The sequence below is a fragment of the Marmota monax genome, unplaced genomic scaffold, assembly GCF_021218885.2.
Source record: "Marmota monax isolate L192 unplaced genomic scaffold, Marmota_monax_Labrador192_F-V1.1 WCK01_AAM20220418_F8-fsc00028, whole genome shotgun sequence".
Lineage (NCBI taxonomy): Eukaryota > Metazoa > Chordata > Mammalia > Rodentia > Sciuridae > Marmota > Marmota monax.
Genome location: NW_026694779.1, coordinates 6,585,280 through 6,607,420, shown reverse-complemented (window position 1 = coordinate 6,607,420; position 22,141 = coordinate 6,585,280). Strand labels below are relative to the sequence as shown.

The window sequence follows — 22,141 nt, the reverse complement described above, 5'->3', positions numbered from 1 at the left end:
AAAAAGAGCCTCTGGCTTTCTTATTCTACAATATTATATTCAGTTTTTAACTCTGAAACTTCAAAACAGTAACAGATACTTAAAATAGAGGTGTTAGAGTGGGGGAAATTCTAGATTAAGAATTGTCACCAGAAAACCACACTCTGTCTAGCAAATCCCACTGGTCTGTGAGTCATAGGAGATCACTGATGTGCTGATCACACGATTTTGTTCGTCCCTAATGAGGAAAATGTACTTTAGCTTAATTTTTGTGAATTTGTATTTTTTTACTTGTGATTAATTATGAACTCATCTCATTGGCACAGTGGTAGGCCCTATGGTGATCACTGATTGGAAATAGACACAGATACAAAGGCATCTAATTACTGTCCATAATTACTGTGTGTGTGTAACATATTCTTGTTTAAGAGTCCCCTATAGCTGAGAAAGAATATAAGTCAGGGTTCTCCAGAGAAACCAAACCAAGAGGAGGGAGACGGATTGGTTGAAATTGGCTCATGTTATTATGGACGCTGTGAAGTCCCATAGCCTTCCATCTACAAGCTGGGGTACTAGAAAACCCAATAGCGGGACTCACCCTGAGTCCAAAAGCCTGAGAAAAGAGGAGACAGTGGTGTAACTACTAGACCAAGGCTGAGGCCCATGAACCAGGAGCTTTGAGGAATGAGGGCAAAAGAAGATGGAAATCCTACTCTGGGAGAGACCATATTTGTCTTTATTCCTCTTTTTGTTCTATTTGGGTCCTCAACATATTGAATGATGCCCATGTTGGTAAGGATTGATCACCTGTGCTCAGTCAACTGATTCAAATGCTAATCTTTTTCCAGAAATACCCTCATAGTCACAATAATAATGTTTTACGGGGATCTGAGTATCCCTTACTTAACTCAGTCAAGTTGATCCATAGATTAGCCATCACAGAGAGTAAATAATAGGAGTTAAGGGTTAGCTTCTTTTTCAAGTGTTTGAAATATACAGTCAAATTCTAAACTTCAGCTAAAATATATTGTCATTGCTAATAGGTTAGCGAGACAACACAAATCCATCTGCTAAATGTGTGCTACGATGTAAGTGGTCCTTGTTTGGTGAGAAAGCTCCCAGAGTAGAGTTTTGTGGAGGACCTGGATTGGCATAAAGGGTAAGAAGGAGTGGGCAGATGCCGTCAAGTTCAAGATGAGATCCACCCTCTGCCTCTGGTTTCCTTGATTGCTAAGCACCTAGAAAGGTCTTCCTGATCTCTCTAAAAATATGCAGTAATTCTACTAGTAGCTAATGGCTATAAATAGTGGCCTCCTCTGGAGATCCCAATGCTCTGTCCAGCTCTCAACCCTTCCACTTGCAAATTCCCATTAACATTTGCATATGGACCCACCTGGGACCAATCCTGTTCCAATCATCAACTCTGTGCCACTACCCTGATGGTCATACCCATCCAATAATCCTTTCCCAGGGTCTTCTGATCCTTTAACCTATTTTATTCTTTCATATTGCATGTATTCTGGTATTGTGCCAGCATTAGAGCTCTCTCCATTGCTTCCCCAAACCATGTGTGATGTCAGCTTCCAGAAGGGTCAATTTCCATCTTGATTCTAAGATCCAGGACTTCAAATTTAACTTCAACGCCCTTCTTCAAACACTTCTAATCTGCCAACTTCTTAGACCTCAGACAGACTCCCCCAATGTAATATTTGTATTTTGGTTACTGTTCTAAGAGCCTTACAAGATGGCTTCATTTAATTCACAATAGCCTGGTGAAGTTGGAACTCTTCTCAATATTCAAAAATCAGTGGCATTGAGACATGCAGAAGTTAAGTAACTTGCTCCATCATCTTAACTTGCAATGCTAGAAAATGACAGAGTCAGAATTCAAGTCCAAGTAGTGTGGTTGGAGAAACCAAACTCTTGGTCCCCTTACTGTCCTATTCTTCTCTTTGGTTACTGGGTCTCTAGTGAAACTTCACCTAATGTCTTTGATGAAGATGACCTGCCTCTAGTTCTCAGAGCCTCTTGCTTATTCTGCTTCCATCTGCCTTATACTTCTGGTTCTTTTCTGATTTCCCATCCCCTTAGGACAGATTGAGATTTTTCGTTTTTTTTTTTTTTTTTTTCCCTATGGCCCCATATGATTTCACTCAGGTCTCATCCTATCCTGTCCTGTGGCTTTTTTTTTTTTTGATGGTACTGGGGATTAAACCCCGGGGTGCTTAACCACTGAGCCACATCCCCACCCTTTTTATGTTTTATTTAGAGACAAGGTCTCACTGAGTTGCTTAGTGTCTCGCTAAGTTGCTGAGGCTGGCTTTGAACGCAAGATCTTCCTGCCTCCACCTCCCAAGCCACTGGGATTATAGGCATGCACCACTGTTCCCAGCTCTGTGGCTTGGCTTATAGAGATCCACTCTTCCCCCAACCTATCATTACCTCAAATTGACCGAATTAATTTTTATGTAACAATGTACTGCTATAATTTGGATAAGTATCTCCCAAAGGCCCTTGTGTTAAAGGGTTATTGCCAACCCACAGCATTATTAGACGTGGTAAAACCTTTGGGAGAGTAGCCTTGTGGAAGGAAGTTGAACTTGTTGGGATGTGCCTTTAAAGGAGATACTAGGACTCCTGCACCTGCTCTCTTTCTCTGTGCTTCCTGGCTGCCATGTGGTGAGCAGCTTCCTATGCCCTGCACTCTTGCCATGAGGTGTTGCCTTACCACAGATCCAAAAGCAACAGAGCCAACCACTAAGATGGTGAGCTAAAATAAGTCTTTACTCTTTTAAATTAATTATCTGCAACATTTTATTGCTGTAATGAAACTAACACTCATGCACATTGCTTAAATTCTCTTCTGTGATCCCTTTCATTTGACAATGTGTCTTGACATTGCAGGTTTCCATGCACTATATTAATGGTAGCAGACACAAGATAACTGATACATGTTGTGCAGAGCCATATAGGTTGTGAGGAGATTTCAAGTTTGTGAGTCACATATATAGGCAGAGAGAACAAAAATAATAAAACTACATACTCAATGCAATAAGTCCTTTTATAACTTTTTATTAAGTATGCTATTGAGACGGTAAAGATGTGTAAAGAAGCCATAAATTGGCCACATTAGAATGTAAAAAATGAGGGTTTCAGTGAGTATGTGATTCACTTGCCATTACTGTTTTTGAAACATCTGAGTGTCTAATTTCCAAATTTAGACTCTTTGGCCCGCTTCAGTTACAACCTTTAATCTCTAATGCCAAATATCTTATATATGTCAGTTTAGAAGCTGCATGATATTTGTAGCACTCGTTTTGTCACTCACCATGACCTCAAGAGTGAGGACCTGAGATGCCTGCTGTACACACATTTATTATTCCAAGTCGCCCCAATGAAAATATTCTATGTCATCATTTATTTGGGCTTTATATGGAAATGTAATGACCTTTCCAAATTGGCAATTTGCAGTAAGAAGGCATGTTTCATGGGAAGAAATAAAAAGCCAAATTTGGATGATTTTAAATAGCCCTTTTTATATCTGAAACTACATTGTTACTGATTAGCTTACATTATTGAATAATATATACACATTTATTGTCTGTTTCTGTTGAATGGAATATCAGCTTAAAGAGCATCTAAATTACTCCTGAAACTCCCTAGAACATCAAAACAAAAGACAGCACTCAGTATGTATACAATATACACGTCTTGGTTTTAAAAATGGTATATTGTGCAGCTTGGCAGGCTGAGATTGGAGGATCATGAGTTCAAAGCTAGCCTCAGCAAAAGCGAGGTGCTAAGCAACTCAGTGAGACTCTGTCTCTAAATATAAAAATAGGGCTGGAGATGTGGCCCAGTGGTCAAGTACCTCTGAGTTCAATCCTTGGCACCCGCTGCCCAAATACTATATTATACAGTTAAAAGTTCGTTAGAAGTTATCTCACATTAAGTATTTTTACAATAAAATAAATAAGATAAATAAAAAAATAAATACTGTATATAATGAACATGTTAATCTTAAGCAGGGATGTTTCTCTGTGTGTTTGGTATCCTTTCAAATAACACATACTGAAAATGTTTATTCTGAAAACTTCAAAACGTCTCTCATCTTTCCTACGATAAAGGCTGTGCTTCCCAAAAGGGCTTTTTTTATGTTTAATACCTGCCACCCTTCAAAGAAAATAAACAAAAGTATGAATATAAAGAACACATTCAAGCAATAAGTTATTATACCTGGATGTCAGGTTTATTAATGCTAAATTCAAATCAACTACTAGGAATAACACAAGAAAGAAATTCACGTTAAGAAACGTGTGACTGATGGTTGAAAGAAAACAGAAGCTATAATCAAGTTTTTATTCTTTCCTGATCCACACAAAAGTCTATGCAGTGCTGGCTTTGGCTCTATTACACAGTGCCTTAATTCACAAAGTCTGACATCACGCATTATCTTCTTTAAAAGAAAATGTCTTTTGCGGAACTTCAGCTTCCCATGGGCTGAGCTTGGAAAGGGGCAGCTGGAGGACTCTGATTACTCTGAGAACTGTGTTGTTGTCACCCACACCTGTGTCCTAGGTACACAGCTCTGCCACTATAGCTGTCCTCTTGCTCTGGTGGGGAAGATAACGCCACTTCATTAACCTTGAAGTAGCAGTTCAGGGCAGATACCTTCCATCACTCTTGGCCAACAATACTCAACTCCCTTTACATTCAGATTTTTAAACACCTGGATGCTATCCCCTTTGTTACATGTGGCTTCCTTTACATGAGTTCATGCTTTGTTGTCTTCACTTTCTTTCTTTTTTTTTTTTTTAGAAAGAGAGAGAGAGAGACAGAGAGAGAATTTTTTATATATTTATTTTTCAGTTTTTCGGTGGACACAACATCTTTATTTTATTTTATGTGGTGCTGAGGATCAAACCCAGCGCCCCGCACATGCCAGGGAAGCGCGTTGCCGCTTGAGCCACATCTCCAACCCTGTTGTCTTCACTTTCTACTGTTCTTACAAAAAGTACTGAGAACTGGGACATCCAGCTCCTGACCCTACACTTCCCAGCTTTGGAAGGGCTAGTACATTACTGCTATGCTCATTTCTGTGGATGGTTGATGGTAACAAGGTGTTCTTACTGCTTAGAAAATATACAAAGAACTTTACCAAGTGGGCTTCTTCAGGTGGTAGAAAGATGTTCTTACTACTAAGGAAACATGCCACGAATTTTACCAAGCTGACTTCTTCACAATTTGCACCCCAGTTTTTGATTGGAATGGTCACAGTGTTGAGAAGAATCAAAGAATAGCCAGATACTGGTGGCACATGCCTCAGCAATTGAGCAAGTCCCTGTCTCAAAATAAAACATGCAAAGCACTAAGGATGTAGTTCAGTGGTAGAACACCCTTGGTTCAATCCCTAGTACCACAGGGAACATGAAGGGTAAGAAACACAGACTCTGAGGTTTGGTTGGCCTTGGGTACAGGTCCTGACTCTACCATGAAGTAATCATGTATGCTTGAGAAACTAGCTTAATATAATGAGTTTCTTCATCTAGAAAATGGAGAGTAATGTCTACATCACAGGGTTTCTACAAGAAGTAAATCAGACCCCTCTAAAAAGTTTAGACCTGACATAGTATCTACTATCATTTGTGAATAATTAGATAGTTGTCTTTTTATTAATATCAGATAGTATTTATATACAATACCACATACATAAAAAGGTACCCTGGTATAATGAGAGCTGAATGTCTGTCATCCTAATGATGAAGTGTCCAGCATTTAATGTGTGATGTGGGCAGGTTTTAATTTGGGGAAGGAGAGAGGAGAGGAGCAGAGGTTTGGCTGTTGTAAGTAAACAATATAATGAGATTTAAATGTGAGTTTTATTTGAATGGAATTTTTGCCATTTTTACTTCCAAGTAGCATTTGATAATAAACCATATTTATTTTTATGCATTGATTCTTATTTTGTTTTCATCCAGAAAGGATTAATGAGGACTAAAGTGCAACAGTTATTTCTATATCCTGGTATATAGCATTTTCTATTTCAAAGTGTTTAATGCAGAGCTTTAAATTCTGAGTATCAGAGAATAATATAGTACATTCAGCAATGCTCATAATGAATAGATTCCCTGTTTTGGTTTGATTCATCAAAGCCATTTTATTAAGTCCTCTGCATTTGTAATCTATGCAAATCTTATTTATTCCCAGTAAATATATTTCTCTAGTAATATAAACAAATATAATTAAATAGTAAGAATTAGTAAGACTATCTAACATGACTAAGGTGTCTGTTCCTTTGTGGGGAGGCTGATTTCATAAGGAATTAAAGGAGGAACCTTTTCAGAATGGATCTTATTGAAATGTCTCAAGATACTTTTTTTTTTAAAGGAGCTCTTTTTTTGCATAAGTGGTCTTTGCCTTTTTTATTTTTATTTCCATGTCTGATTTTTCTCATTGTCATTAGTGGGGTGGCATCTGGAAAATAAGAAAAACCCAGGAGTAAATGTGAACGGAATGGGTCACATGTGTAGATAGACCACTAAGCCGGAGTCAAGGATTCTAGATTCTTCTCTTGACATTCCAGTAATACCAGTTGATCCTGATTGAGTGTAGCAGAATTGAGCTTTGGTGAGCCCTGTTTATTCATTATCTCATTTAACAGAAACAGTTCAATTCTCCTGTGATCCTTCAGGCAACCTAACTATTGAAAGCCTCCTGCCAGTGGCTGAGCCTATCTGCCCTGACTTTCTTTACATAATGAAATGAGGTCAAATAGCGCTCAGCAAATGCTTATTCTAATACAGGATGAGCATTTCTTACTTGAAATATTTCAGATTATTCAGATTTTAGAATATTAGCATAGTTATAGTGGTCTTATGGATGGGCTCCAAGTCTAAATGTGAAATTCATTTATGTTTCATAAACACTTTACACACATGGCCCAAAGGTAATTTTATACACTATTTCTAGTGTGCCTGTATTTGGAAAATGACCCATCACATGTTGAACCTCAAAAAGTTTTGGATTTTGGAACATTTCAGGTTATAGATATCCAAATTAAGGATGTTGAACCTGTAATTAAATGAGATAATGTACACTAAGCTTCCTTAAAAGCCAGACGTAATTGCTGGCACTTATTAAGTACTTATTTTGTGCCAGAAACAATGTTGTTCCCTTTTATCTCACTTAATACTTCTCAAAGCCCAGTGAGGTTATTATTACAATATTACTGATTCACAGATGCAGAACTAGGTTCAAAGAGTGAGTCACTTGCCTGTGGTTGAGGTCTACAAAGAGGAGGGCAAGCAAGCATGGAGACGCAAATCCACCCACCTTGATCTCAAACTCCTAACTACTACTCTTCATTTCTGTTACAGTTGATAGTAGTAATTAAGGGAGGTTTGTTATGCACACAACCAATTCCTTGAGAATATAGCTTACATATTTAATGAGGCTCCAAGTTTTAGGAGGAAAGCGTTAAGAAACTATCTTCTTAAGCTATACTCTTATTCTTAAGAATAAAAATGCTATGCTCTTTTTCTTAATTCTCCAAAGATATCACAACATCTACTCAGTCTATTAGGAAAGAAGCCAATAAATTCTAAAAACAAATATAGTCAGCTAAATAATTATATTACACATATAATTATTATTATTATTTTAAATGGACACAATATCTTTATTTATTCGTATTTATGTGGTGCTGAGGATCGAACCCAGTGCCTCACACATGTGAGGCAAATGCTCTACCACTGAGCTACAACCCCATCTCATATACATATAATTATATATGTGTTTATTATATATGTATATATGACATTGTAACATTATATTTAATATATAATACACATGTCTGTATTTCACTTTTGGCTATTAGTGCATTGTGTTAATTATGTGCTTCCACATAGCAAGGTACTGCAAAACTAATTGTTTAAAGAAATACACATTTACTCTCTCACCATCTTGGTGGAAAAAGAGCCCAGGCACAGCTTATCTGGATCCTCTGGCCCACTGTGACAAGGTTGCAGTTAAGATGTGGACAGCGGTGGCAGTCTTCTTAAATCTCAGCTGAGGTGAATCTCCTGCTGGGCTTCTTGACATGATTGTTGGTGGGAGCCAGTTCTCTGCCCATTGCTGGCCCTGGGTTCCTTGGCTTATGAGCCTCTTTCTTCATGGACCAGCTCATAACATGGCAGCTCAAGTTAAAAAAAAAGTGAGCACGTGAGAGATCAAGAATGGGTGAACAAGTAAGAACTCACATATCTGTCCTCAGAAGTGACATCCATCTAGTCCCTGGATCCATCATTAGTCCCTGGATCCAGCCCTCACTTGAGCAAAAGGATGAGGTAGAGGTAGGGATCACTAGGAAACATCTCAGAAAGCAACTCACCACCCAGAGTAGCTCAATTGGATATTGGTAGAGTTTTGCTACTTTCTTGACAGAGTTTCAGCTGGCATAAGTTCAGATTCAATAGTGGATCAACTCTTGGATACATTAAATCTCCATTTATGTTTTGTTACCTATGTTGAATATCAGATGATTTTATGTGAATTAGTCTCTGAGTCTTCTATCCTATTCTCTTGGTCCTCATGTTTGTTTTTTAATGCCAATACCAAACAAAACAAAACAAAACAAACAAACAAATAAAAACACACACACACACACAAACCAAACAAACAAAAAAGCCCCTCGGGGCTGGGGTTGTACCTCAGTGGTAGGGTGCTTGCCTAGCATGCACAAGTTCCTGGGTTCAGTCCCCAACACCACACACACACACACACACACACAAAAGTTAAATAACCCAATTAAAAAATGGGCAAGAGAGATAAAACAACTAAACAGACACTTTTTAAAAGAAGAAATACAAAAGGCCAACAATTATATGAAAAAAAAATGTTCATCATCCCTAGTGATCAGGGAAATGCAAATCTCAACTACATTAACATTTCATTTTACTCAGATTTTGTACTATAGCTCTGTAGTATGATTTGAGATCAGGTATTGTGATGCCTTCTGTATTGCTTTTCTTGCTCAGGATTGCTTTGGCTGTTCTGGGTCTCTTATTTTTCCAAGTGAATTATAGTACTGTTTTTCTCACATTCTGTTTTTCTGACATTCTTGAGACATTTCAATAAGATCCATTCTGAAAATGTTTCTCCATGAACATGGGATGTCTTTCCATCTTTTTGTGTCTTCTTCAGTTTCTTTCTTCATTGTTTTGTAGTTGTCATTGTCAAGGTCTTTCACCTCCTTGGTTATATTTATTTCCAATTTGTTTTTCTTTTTTGAAGTTTTTTTTTTGTGTGTGTGTGAAAGGGATAGCATTCCTAATTTCTTTGCTAGTATGTTAATTGTTGGAGTATAGAAAAATAATTGATTTGTAAACATAGATCTTGTATTCTACTAATTTGCTGAATTTGTTTATAAGCTCTTCAAGTTATCTGGTGGAGTTGTTTTGGGTTTTCTAGAGATAGGATCATGTCATCATCAAACAGGGAAATTGTATCCCTGTCTTTTGTCCTGTACAAAAGTCAACTCAAAGTAGATCTGTGACTTAGGTATTAGATCACATACTTTGCAACAGCTAAAAGAAAGTATAGTATCAGTTCTCCTACATATTGGCACAGGCACCAACTTCCTTAAAAAGACTCCCAAAGCACAAGAAACAAAACTGAGAATATAAATGGGATGGTACCAAATTAAAGTTTTTGTACTGCAAAGAAAACAAGAGCATGAAGAGAGTCTACAGAATGGGAGATCTTTTTGAGCCACTTTCTGACAGGGGAATCCAGAATATATAAAGAACTAAAAAAACAAAAAAACCTCATAACAAAACCAAAATAACCCAATTCATAAATGGGCAAAAGAGTTAAACAGACCCTTCAAATATATAGAACAAATATGTAGAAAAAAGAAGTTCAACATCCCTAGCAATAAGGAAAATCAAAACTACATGAAGATTTTTGTCTCACTTCAGTTAGAATGGCAAGCTTCAAGAATACAAATAATAATAAATGCTGGCGAGGAAGGAGAGAAAATGATACCCTCATATGTTATTGGTAGTACTGCAAATTAGCACAAACCCTTTTGAAGGCAGTGTGGAGATTCCTTAAAAAGATTAGCAATGGAACCACCATATAACCCAACTATTCCACTCCTCAAAAGAACTAAAATCAGCATACTATAGTAATAGAGGCACATCAAAGTTCCAGCAGTGCAATTCACAACAGCCACATTATGGAACCCGCCCAGGTGCCCATTAACAGATAAATGGATAAAGAAAATGTGGTATGTATACATAATGGAGTTTTACTCAGCCAAAAAGAAGAGTGAAATTATGTAATTCCCTGGTAATTAGATGAAGCTGAAGAACATCATGCTAAGTGAAATAAGCCAGATCCAGAAAGTCAAGCATCGAATGAATATTTGCTCTGACACATGGGAACTAGACTAAAATAATGAAAGAAAAGGAGGAGGGAATCCCATGAAAATAGAAGGGAGATCAATAGGGGAGAGGAAGGGGATTAAGGGGAAGGAGGAGGATGGGAGGAGGAGGAATGGTGGGATGAAATTGACCAAATTATGCTATGTACATATATGAACATACCACAGTGAACTTTACCTTTTTTGTATATCTATGAAGATCTAATTTTCAGAAAGCAATAAGTATATGCAAGGAAGATCAATAGAGCAGAGGAAGGGGAACAGGGACAGAGAAAAAGGGAGGGAAAGAGGAAGTACTGGGGACTGAAGTGGAGCCAATTATACTTCAAACATGTATGATTATATCAAAATAATCCTAATATTATGTATAATTATAACATACAAATGTTAAGTATAACATTTTTTAAAGATACAGCCATTTTAATTACCTTTAAATAAATATTTGTACAGTGAACTGACAAATCTGATGAAAGAATGAAAAAATGAAAGTACAAAGATTATTGACAACCCTGGTTTATGTTTCAATGTCTCATGGATGAAAACCTCCTCAGGAACTTGTTGAATGACTCTTCCTAAATGAAAAGTAATATGTACACTTATATAATGTTATATGTTTCTACCATGGGCACTGCATTTTAATAGATCTTGTATTCTACTAATTTGCTAAATTTGTTTATAAGCTCTTCAAGTTATCTGGTTAAGTTTTGTGGTGAAACCTTTGGGGTGTAATAAGGAAACATGAACTAGTGGGAGCTACACTTTAAGGTTGATTCTCAACTGGAATAAGTGGGAGTAAAGTAATGTGCAGATACTCATATACCACAGGGAAAAATACATACCTGAGTCTGAATGCCTGGTTGAGGATTCAGTTATATGCACTGAAAATTTAGAAATATTTAAAAAAGGAGAAAAAATGGAATTCAGCATTTTAAAAACACTTAACAAAACTTCTTAACAGAAAGTATCCAAAGCCAGTGTTTGGATTTGGATACTTTTTTTCTTTTTTGGTACTTGGGATTGAATCCAGAGGCACTTAACCACTGAGTCACATACCCAGTCCTACTTTTTGTTGTTGTTGTTTTGAAACAGGATCTTGCTAAGTTGCTTGGGGGCCTCACTAAGTTGCTGAGGCTGACCTTGAACTTGCATTCCTCCTACTTCAGCCTCACAAGCAGCTGGGATTATAGTCATGCACCACCTTGCCTGTCTGGATAGATTTTGATCGCCAAGGTTTACGTCTAGAAGCTTGGTCCCCAGTGTGGTCATGCTGAGGTGGTGGAACCTTTCAAAGGTGGGGCTTATTGGGAGGATAGTGCTATATGAAGGTATTAAGGCAGAGTTTTCAGAGTTAGCTCTCCAAAGAGCAAGTTGTAGTAAAAGAACGAAAATGGTCTTGGCTTTCTGTCTCACCATCTGATCCCTCTTTCAAGTGTTCCTGACATGGTGCCACCTGCTATGTTGTAACCCAGCCTAGAGGGCCTTCTCCAGAGGCTGAACAGATGAGGTTCTGTTATAACAATGAATATAACCAGTAAATATAGAGTTATTGTACGTTCTTTTTTGTAGCTGAGTGCTCTTTCTCTTTTTCTTCCTAACTTTCTATCTTCATGAATGTTAGAAGAAAATGTGAACTGCAGAAAGATTTGGGAGAAAAGACCAAAGTCAGAGCTAGCATGAGACACAGGGGAGGACTTGCTTCCTGATGCCTACTCCTTCCCTTTCTCTGTTCCCTCTTCCTTGGCTAATTTTTCTACCCTCAGCACCTCACCTCCTGTGTTGGATTTCACAGCTGCTGGCCCAAGGAGGATAGTGTTCTGGGAAGACATGTAGCAATGGTGAGCCATGGAGATGCTCCCATGTTACAGTAGAGACCATAGCTGTTGATTACTCTTTCTGTTACAAACAACCAATGCCTTTGATTCTTCATCTCTTAAATACTTGTTTTCATAAATACACTGTCTTGTTTAAATGTAAACCAATTTTTCAGGATTCCTGATGATAAGTTGACTATAGATCATAAGCACCGAGTAAAGGTGGCACATTTGGAAATGCATTTGCCTTGTTACAGTGAAGTGCCAGATTGCATGTATGGACACGTTTTTCTCCATGAAAAGGAGCTTTATAGAATGTTCAGACAGCAAATTCAGACTTCAGTGTAAGATTTAAAAAATATTTTCTCTCCCATTCTGAGTTTAATAGTAGATTCTGTTTCTTGAGTGACAGAGGGTGACATATTTGATAGTCTTAGCTACATTGGTGCCAAGAAGGGAAACATATATTGTGGGTTCCAAAAATATTATCATTTGTCTGATTATTGATCTGTAACTATGCAGTCAAATGAAAGATCACCTATTAAGTATGATGCAGGAAGTAGATGATTTTGTTTGCTTATACAGAAAGGGAATATTAACTGGGAAGTCTGTATCCAAGACAAGGCTTAGAACCTCAGAAGATTCTATATCCTTAGTTTCTAAAGGAAATCCTGTGGAATATGTTTTACAACATATTTAATGTATTTCATTTAGAATGTTTTAGAAAAGCTTAAAAAGAAAGTGTCCTTTTTTGTATAATGAGAAATGACTTTAGGCATGGTAGCACATAAACATTGACACTACTTTATTTTACTAGGATCTCCTTTGCTTTTGCACAGCGTTTGTCCTCTAGCTGGCCCCCTCTGTGGCTTCAAGATGGGTACAATAGTTAAAGATTTCCCATCCAGGCATAGGAAAGTCCACAGGAATAGAGAGTTCAATTCTTACTTGTAATTATTTGTAAGATTAAAGGATATTTCCAAGAAATCCCCAGTCAATATCCATTAACATCTTATTAGATGGAAATATATCACTTGCCCAAGTGAAATCAATCATGGGCATCATCAGGCAGGAACTACACCCAGGACTGGGGATGATGTTGACCTTGTCTGGACAATGTCATGTAGAACATTGTGCATCCCTGAACAAAATTAAGACTAGAAAGAAATCTAATCTAGTGGGAGTGCAAAGAGATGTTGGTTAGATGACTAATAGGGTTTACTGTAAGATCAGTCTTTTAAAAAAAGTAATTCTGGTGCTAAGGATCTAACCCAGTGCCTCACACATACTAAGTAAGCACTCTGCCACTGAGCTACAGCCCCAGCCTCTCTCTGTGTGAATTTTAAGATATTTTTTTATTCTCCTGAGTATTATGATTATTTATGGTAGGACATAATGTATAGCATCCCCCTTCTGTTTAATTTATTTGGAGGTTTTTTTTTTTTTTTGGTCATTTCTGATTGTTATTTCCTTGTGTTATAAGCTCATATGAAAATTAAGATTACTGTTATAAACTCATATAAATATTAGCATTTTAAAAGCAATGAATAGTATCACATACCTGAAGGTTAAGGTGGTATTCATTTTGGTTTCCCAGAATAGGAATCCATATGAGAAATTGCCACTTAGAGCTTGGCAAGGAGGAACGTTTCAGTTGTGATGATAAGAATCAAGAGGACAGGGGCTGTGTCTCAGTGGTAGAGCGCTTGTTTTGCATGTGTGAGGCACTGGGTTCGATTCTCAGCTCCACATACAAATAAGTAAAATAAAGGTCTATTGACAACTTAAAAAAAAAAAGTTAAAAAAAAAGTCAAGAAAGTTGTTTGCCCACTTCCCAGCCTGCCTTGTAGCTAATTCAGAGATATGGGTTTTATTTAAGAGGCATAAGCATTTCCTTCTCTCTCCCTCCACCCTTTCTTCTTCTCCTTTGTTTCCTGCCACTTTCCTCTCCATCTCCTTCCCCTCCTCTTCTTCCTCCTCTTCTTCAGTCCTCTTCCTCCTCTTTATCTCTCTGTCACAATAGCAGTTTTCTCACCAAATATGAACTGATGTATGACCCAGGGTGGTTTCGTGGCTTCTTAATCTTTGCATAGCTGTCTAGATCTCCTACTAGTTCTGTGAGCCAGCCAATGTGTTTTTAAGAAATTGTTCTGCTTATTTCAGGGAGAGCCAGTTGCTACTGATGGCATCTGAGAACCTGGACTAATACAAGTACTGAGGCAGAGAGTGTGGCCAATACACAGCAGAAATCACACTGTAAAATAAGAAGAAAAGATGTTAATAAACATGGCCAAATGGAGGTTCGTGACTATAGAAGGTAAGGATTTATTCCAGAGAATTGGGTCAGCAGGGAAGACAGAGTAGTTCTGAATTGTCAGGGAAATGTTTATATTAATGAGAATCTGTGCTCCAGAGGAGTTCAGGATTTCCCATCAGTTTACATTTTTGCATAATACAGCTCAACAAACAGATATTGCCAAAGTATAACAGGATGACAGGGAGAAATATTTTCACCCAAGTGCTGAGAATGGTGGCTAATGGAAGCTAAAATAACTAAAATTATTATATAGGACATTCATTCCAAAAACAAGATTTGACTCATGAAAATCTGTTTAGGAATGCATACATTTTATACATGTAAAAAAATGGATAAGCTTGAGTAACATATTTAAATAAACACTCAATGCAAATATGTACAATCTTTTTTTCAAAGAAGTTCATATAATTTAACCATGCTATTGTGTTTGCAAAGTTAAGAACTTTTCTTCCCTTTGTAGGAAATATTATTAGCTACCACCATACTTACTTAAATTAAACTTGGGAAATTTTATTCATTTTTTAGGAAAAAAATTTGGAAAAAAGTAAAAATGTACCATGCACATGCCCATATATAAAAATATGAAAGACTTAAGAAGTTTTTAGGAAATGGCAAATAATTCTCAGCATGGAGCCTAATCTGTTATGGTTTAGCTAATTTATAATAGCAAGATAACATCAGATCAAATACACAATTTTTTGTCAATTTACTAAGATTGACCTTATCAAAACAAAGTTTTACTGTTTTTCTAAGCACTTTGCATTGGACAAAAATGAATTTCCTCTCCAGTTCCTCATTAGATGAAATGAAAAATATTCTTCTAAAACATGGGCTTGTGTGTGATTATCCAACAAAATAAAATTATTACTGGTCTGCAGGAGATAATGACTTAGAGATAATAACTGTTCAATCGGATGACTTCTGTGAATATCTCCTCATTGCATTTGAGCCCTATCATGATTCCCTTTCCTGGCCAGCATTACATTCAAAGGAGCTAATTTCTCACAGGCCGCAGTCTGTTTCTTCTTACCAGACTTCAAGTGCTCATCTTACTCTTTACTTATAAATAAATAAATACACACACACACACACACACACACCAGGAAATTAGGTCAGAACATCAGATTTTAACAGAAAGTCAAATTAATTTCAATCAGAGCCATCTTCATGTTTTACCGATCTTCTATAAAAAAAAATCATAGATTTAAAAACTGATTTCTGTAATATATATAGACATATCTCAATGCAAGTAACTCTTACTTCTCCCACTGCATTTCTTAGTTTCTTTTTTCTTTTTCTGGATTGAACTCCCAAGGACATTTAATCACTAAGCCACATCTGCAGCCTTTATTTAGTTTTTATTTTGAGACAGGGTCTCACTAACTTGCTTGGGTCCTTGCTAAGCTGGCATCGAACTTGCAGTCTTCCTACCATAGCCTCTCAAGTTGCTGGGATTACAGGCATATCCCACCACATTCAGCTCTTAGGTTATTTTCAATTTCCACTGTATATTATCATCTCCATATAACCTAAGTCCCCTTCTTCACTAATATCTCCATTTCCATTTATCACTGCAAACATTAATAAATGGGTGAAAAAACTAAACAGATACTTCTGAAGGGAAGAAATGCAAATTGATGACAAAGATATGAACACATGTTCATCATCTCTAAGTATCTGGGAAATGCAAATCAAAACTACAGTGAGATTTCATTTTACTTCAGTCAAAATGACAATGATGAAGAATACAAATAATAATAATTGCTGGTAAGGATGTGGCAAAAATGGATAGTCACACATTGGTTTGACTTCATGTTAGTATAACTACTCTGGAAAGCAGTATGGAGGTTCTTCAAAAAACTAGGAATGGAACCACTGTATGATCCAGTGTGTAGCCCACTCCTTGGTATTTATCCAAAAGAACTAAAAGCAGCATAGTACAGTGATACAGCCACGTAAATGTTTATAGCTGCCCAATTTACAATAGCCAAGTTATGGAACCATCCCAAGTGCCCATCAGTAAATGAATGGGTAAAGAAAATGTGGTATATATACACAACGGAATATTATTCAACCATAACAAAGATGAAATTAAGGCATTTGCTTCTAAATGGATGAATATCATTCTATGTGAAATAAGCCAGACTTACAAAATCAAGGATCAATCTTTTCTCTCATATATGGACATTAGACCTATATAAGGTAGAAAAAATGGTGGGGTTCAGTGAATTTTATGAAAATAGAAGGGATATATATATCAGTGGACTAGAGGAAGGGAATGGGGTGAGGTAGGGGTTAGGAGGAAGGAAAAGAAAAAAGAGAAATGGTGGAATGAAATTGACCACACTGTGTTATGTGCATTTATGAATACATCATGGTGAATTTCACCTTTATGTCTATAAAGCATGGATTTTTAAAAAACTATAAATAAATAGAAAAACAGTAGAATAGAGACAGGTTAATGTGGAGGGAGTAAGGAAGGGAAAGGAGAAGTACTGGGCACTAAAGTAAAGCAAATTATATTCCATGCTTTTATGATTATGTCAAAATGAATCCCAATGTTATGTCTAACTATAATGCACTAATAAAATAGTGGTGTGCTAACACATCATTATCTATTAATACAACCTGCTGCTTGGTATATAGTGAGGGCTCAATCAACATTTATTGAATGTGTCACTCAATAGTTGAGAGCATTAAATATGTTACTATTTTATATTTTCTTCTGTATCCCAAGAAAATAATTCTAGCAGTAGAAGTATTTTCATGGACTCTTCTTGTGACTTTAAATTTTGCTTTTACATGGTAATGTTTCAGGAATTCTAATTTAGAATATTATTTTATGCCACCCACTTAATTTTAGCTTGTTATACTAGGTTTCATGTTCCTTCTCACATGTGGGCCTAAGGAAGCAGGGATTGAACTTTTGTTGGCAGCTCTCTCTTTTTTTGAGTCTGTCTCATTCCCCCACACCCCACCACACACTATTTAGGTACTTGGCCATATTAAATTTCAGGCCTTCCCACCAAAAGCAGGGCATACTTCCCTGTCACTGGCATGGCCACATGGCTTCCTGTAGCCAATGGGATATTAGTAACCGTGCTGCAAGCAGATGTTTGAAATATGCTTGCACAGTTGTGAACACCCTGCTCTCTTTATTGGCCTGGGGGAGGAAAAATGTCTCTATAGCACAGCCATCATAGCTGACTAGGTTGTAAACCAAGGCAACTCCTGCCCCACAATCTGAAGCAGAAATATCTCCTGCAGACTATGTTCTTGTGAGCAAGAAAGAAATGCAAATAGTTGCATGCCAAGGAGATTTTCTAGGCGCTTGTTATGTGGTAATAATGACTAATAGAGAAATGATTGGAGAATACTGAATTGCAGCACTACTAGCTCAGTCTGCTTCCAAGGAAATTGGTGATATAGACAATAATGATGAAAATCCCCACTTATTAGTGCCTGTCAGTTGCCAGCAATAACTGGTTGCTTTGCACATTGTAGTCCCATTTCATCCTCTGAAATCAAAAACTTTATGGAGTGGGTAATATTAGCCCTGTTTCATTCCCAGAAATTTAGGATTCAGAAGTGGTCTTTTATCTTGCCAAAGGTCACAAAGTAAAGACGTTGAAATTCCAAAGTAAAGATGTTGCAATTCAGTACCTTTGTACCATTTACCCCTACATTTTAATGGGACAGAATTTAGGTTGCCTTCCAGATTATGGTAGTAAGGAATGGATAGGAATGAATGGAGTGATTTTCATTTATTGAATAATCACAGCCTAAAATAAATAAATGAATAAAGTTATTAGATTCACTACAATTTTTATTTGGCAAAATATTCACTAAGCTTTATGGTATTGGATTCATGTGCAAAATAATTGAAAAGAAAAGCAGGAATCCTATAACAAACAAAAGTTTCAGAACTATTGTGATGCCTATTTTGAACCTCAGCATTGTAGAATTCTACTATCCTCAGAGTGCAAACCACAGAGCAAGAAGAACCTCTGGAGGATTGTTGGAAAATGCAGATCAGGCTAGCAGGGGATGGTGTCACATGTCTGTAATACTAGAGGCTCAGAAGGCTGAGGCAGGTGGCTAGCAAGTTTAAAGCCAGTGTCAGTAACTTATGGAGGCCCTAAGCCACTTAGCGAGACCCTGTCTCAAAATATAAAATAAAAAGGGCAGGGGATGTGGCTCAGTGGCTAAGTTTCCTTGGGTTCAATTCTAGGTATAACAACAACAACAAAAGTGCAAATCTGTTGATATACCTTACACTTAAGTTGATAGAGATAGAATGACTGTGATCTGAATGTCTGTGACCCACCATCAACAATCCATATGTTAACTCTCATGACTAATGTGATATCTTAGGAGGTAGAGACTTTAAGGAGATGATTAGATTATAAAGCCTGATCCCTTATAAATGGAATCAATTCTCTTATAAAAGAGACCCAAGGGAGCTTCTTAGTCCCTTCCACCCTATTGAGATGACCACCATCTATGAACCAGAAAGGAGGCCCTCCCCAGATATGGAATATGATGGCACCATAATCTTGGACCTCTTAGTTTTCAGAGGTGTGAGAAATGAATCTGTCATTTTAGCCACCCAGTTGAATGGTACTTTACTATAGTAGCCCAAACAGACTAAACTGGTAATAATTTAAAATTAGGAAGGGCTTTAGAATTAGATAAATGTTTGAGGAAATGCTGTATCTCTTTCTAAAAGTGTGTCCCAGGTATAAGGAACATTCTGTGCAAAGGTGTTAAGGCAGGAGTGCATTTGATGTGTTCCAGGAACATCAGGCAAGGCAATAGGGGAAGATCCAGTTGGAGGAGAATGAAAGGAGATGATATCAGAAAGTGAGAAACAGCCTTCTAGGTTATAGTAAGAACTTCAGCTTTATTCTGAATGAAATGGAGAGTTGCAGAATTTTACATGAGAGAAAACTGGGGTGGAGGACACAAAAATAAAAGCTGGGATACAATTGACAAAGCTATTATGAGCATGCAAGTAAGAGATGATGACGGCTCAAGACCAGGAATTTGGCATCGGCAATGAGGTAGTTGAATATTAAAAAAAATAATAATGATAATTAATAAATAAGTATGTTTTAAAGATAACACCAATAATATTTCCAAATAAATTTTTAGTGGAATAAGATGAATAGTTGAAAGTAACTGCAAAATTGTCAGCCTGGGCAATTAGAAGAATGGAGTTATTCTTAAATATGATGGGGAATATGACAGATGGATCAGGGTTTGAGGGGGGATACTGAAAGTTTAGTTTCCATATGTTTATTTTACATTACAATCAGATTCAAGAAAGGCGAATTTAATGGCCTGTAGTTGGAGCAGAATGAAGTTAGGGTTAAAGGTATAGATTTGGTGGTCATTTGCATGCTCATGAATAATCATGAAATGCATAAAGGAGTGAGTATAGAGAGAAAAGATATTCAAGGCATCAGGCCAAGGCACTCACAAGTGAGATTAGAGAAATGTGGGGCTCTGTTGAAACCACAATAATTTCCTCTAAGCAAGAGGACAAAGTCCGAGTTATACACAATGAGTCAAAAATTTGAGCCAGGTCACCCTTTCCTTAAACCTTTTTGGTGACATTTTTTACATAATTGATTGACATGGCAATTAACACCACACGCACGCGCACACACACACCAAGCCACCATACATATGCATACTTGATTTTCGTTCATGTATCTAGAGCTTTGACAAATCCCTATGAACAGAGTTGTGCAAAATTAGGGAGAAATGCAAGCTATACAAAAATTAGTACATCAGATTAGTCCACAATTAGAGCCCCACCTCCTTCTTACAATTTTGTTAAAGAAAAAACAAAACATAAAAAAAAACAACCTGGTATTCTTCCCTGGGAAAAGAATTATCTGGTTAACTGCTCACCCAAATCTCCATTTTAATTTGCTTTTGGTACATATGGTGTGATTTGAGTACTTCCGAAGATAAAAGTGAAAAAAAAAAAAAAGCAAAGTTTTTACTATATTTTCTTCCCCTCTTAAGCACTTCATTTGTTTCCACATGAGTTGCTGAAAGTCATATAATATTTTAAGTATATGAGTTTTCAAATTGGCTCACAGGGGTTCAAACTAGAAAATCTAACATTTATTAAAGACAGATTGATTGTGTTATAAAACTCGTATGACCCAAAACTCAATTAAACTCCATTAAAGTAAGTTTTCCATGTTACTCATCTCGGCATACTATAAATCAATCAATAACTTTCATTTTTTCCCAAATAAACATCTTGCACATGCTTATAAATTTTTTTCCAGGTGTTTTTCCCTAACTATATTTTCTCTCTTTTTTTTCCTTCTTTCTTTTTTTTTTTTTTAAATTTTATTCCTTCCCACCAACAAGGCATTTCTTGGCAGCCAGAAGTACCAGCAGGAAAGAAGGGAGTCTTGGGTGTGGAAAGATTTCTCAGAAGTAGCTGGGATGTCACTAAAGTCTTGACTTCAGGTTCAGCTGACCATGAGCAGCCAAGTCGCCTCTTCAGCCATCCCTTCTTCTCCTGGTAAGAAACTAGAAGGCTGGCCTGCAGGGCACCTTTCTCCAAAAGTGTCATTCACATCAGATGTTGGGGATGCCTGCCACTTGAGTACAAGTACTTGGGGCAGCAAGTGTTTATAGGAGGGATTCAAGTTTATTTGAGTCTGGGTCTGAAAAAGAGAGAGGGGCTAGCACTTCGAAACTCTCTTCCTTAAATAGGGGGTCTTACATAAATGTAGTACCATTAGAGTGTTTGGTTTGTTTTTAAGGAACTAGAAGTTACATGTATCACACACACACACACACACACACACACACACACACACAGCATTTAAAAGTGGCTGTGTCACATAGCTCCTTAAAAGTGAAAACATTCTCTAAATCCAGGAGGTAATGGGTTAGTCAGACAATTCATCTGACTATTCATCTCCCTAGTCCACATCATCCTGAGTAATCAATAATTGGGTTAATTTCCCTTAACAAATTGTTCTTTTAAAGATTTGGCTTTAATCTGGCCAAACACGTATTCAATACTGACAGTTTTGCAGTGGCTGAGAGGCAAATGTATGCTTAATGCCTCTTTCTGATAGAGAAGAACCAAAGAAATCAATGTTCATGAATACGTTCAATGTATGTATCTTCGTAACATTTCTTATTTTTTAATTTTTTTGGTAGTGGTAGATGGAAAGTGGGCCTTTATTTTATTTATTTTATGTGATGCTAAGAATCAAACCCAGTCCCTCAAGCATGTGAGCCAAGGCGCTCTACCACTGAGCTACAGCTACAGCCCCTACATTTATTTCTTTTATATGATTAAAAAAAATCATATTGATTCAGTTGTTTCAGACATATACATAGTGCTGGGCTGCTCTATAAAGCCTTTGTAATTCTGGTTCCAGGATTTGAAATGTAATTTAAATTATTTTAAAGTATTTCAAATGTCTATAAAATTAATTTAAGCTATATATATACTATTTAAATATTAATCTGACATTACTATTTAACATTTGACATTAAATATTATAGTTTAAAGCTATTAAAATATTAATTTAAAATATTTATCAA

General features: G+C 36.8%; 1 long non-coding RNA gene across 1 annotated transcript in view; it reads left to right on the top strand.

Moving 5' to 3' along the window:
• LOC131423439 (uncharacterized) overlaps positions 1 to 21,125 on the top strand; it is an 89,938-nt gene extending 68,813 nt beyond the window's left edge. The window contains exons 2-3 of the long non-coding RNA XR_009225032.1: positions 14,398 to 14,551; positions 20,945 to 21,125. This is a non-coding gene — a long non-coding RNA (uncharacterized LOC131423439). The remainder of the gene's footprint in view (positions 1 to 14,397; positions 14,552 to 20,944) is intronic.
• Positions 21,126 to 22,141: the final 1,016 nt, after the last annotated feature.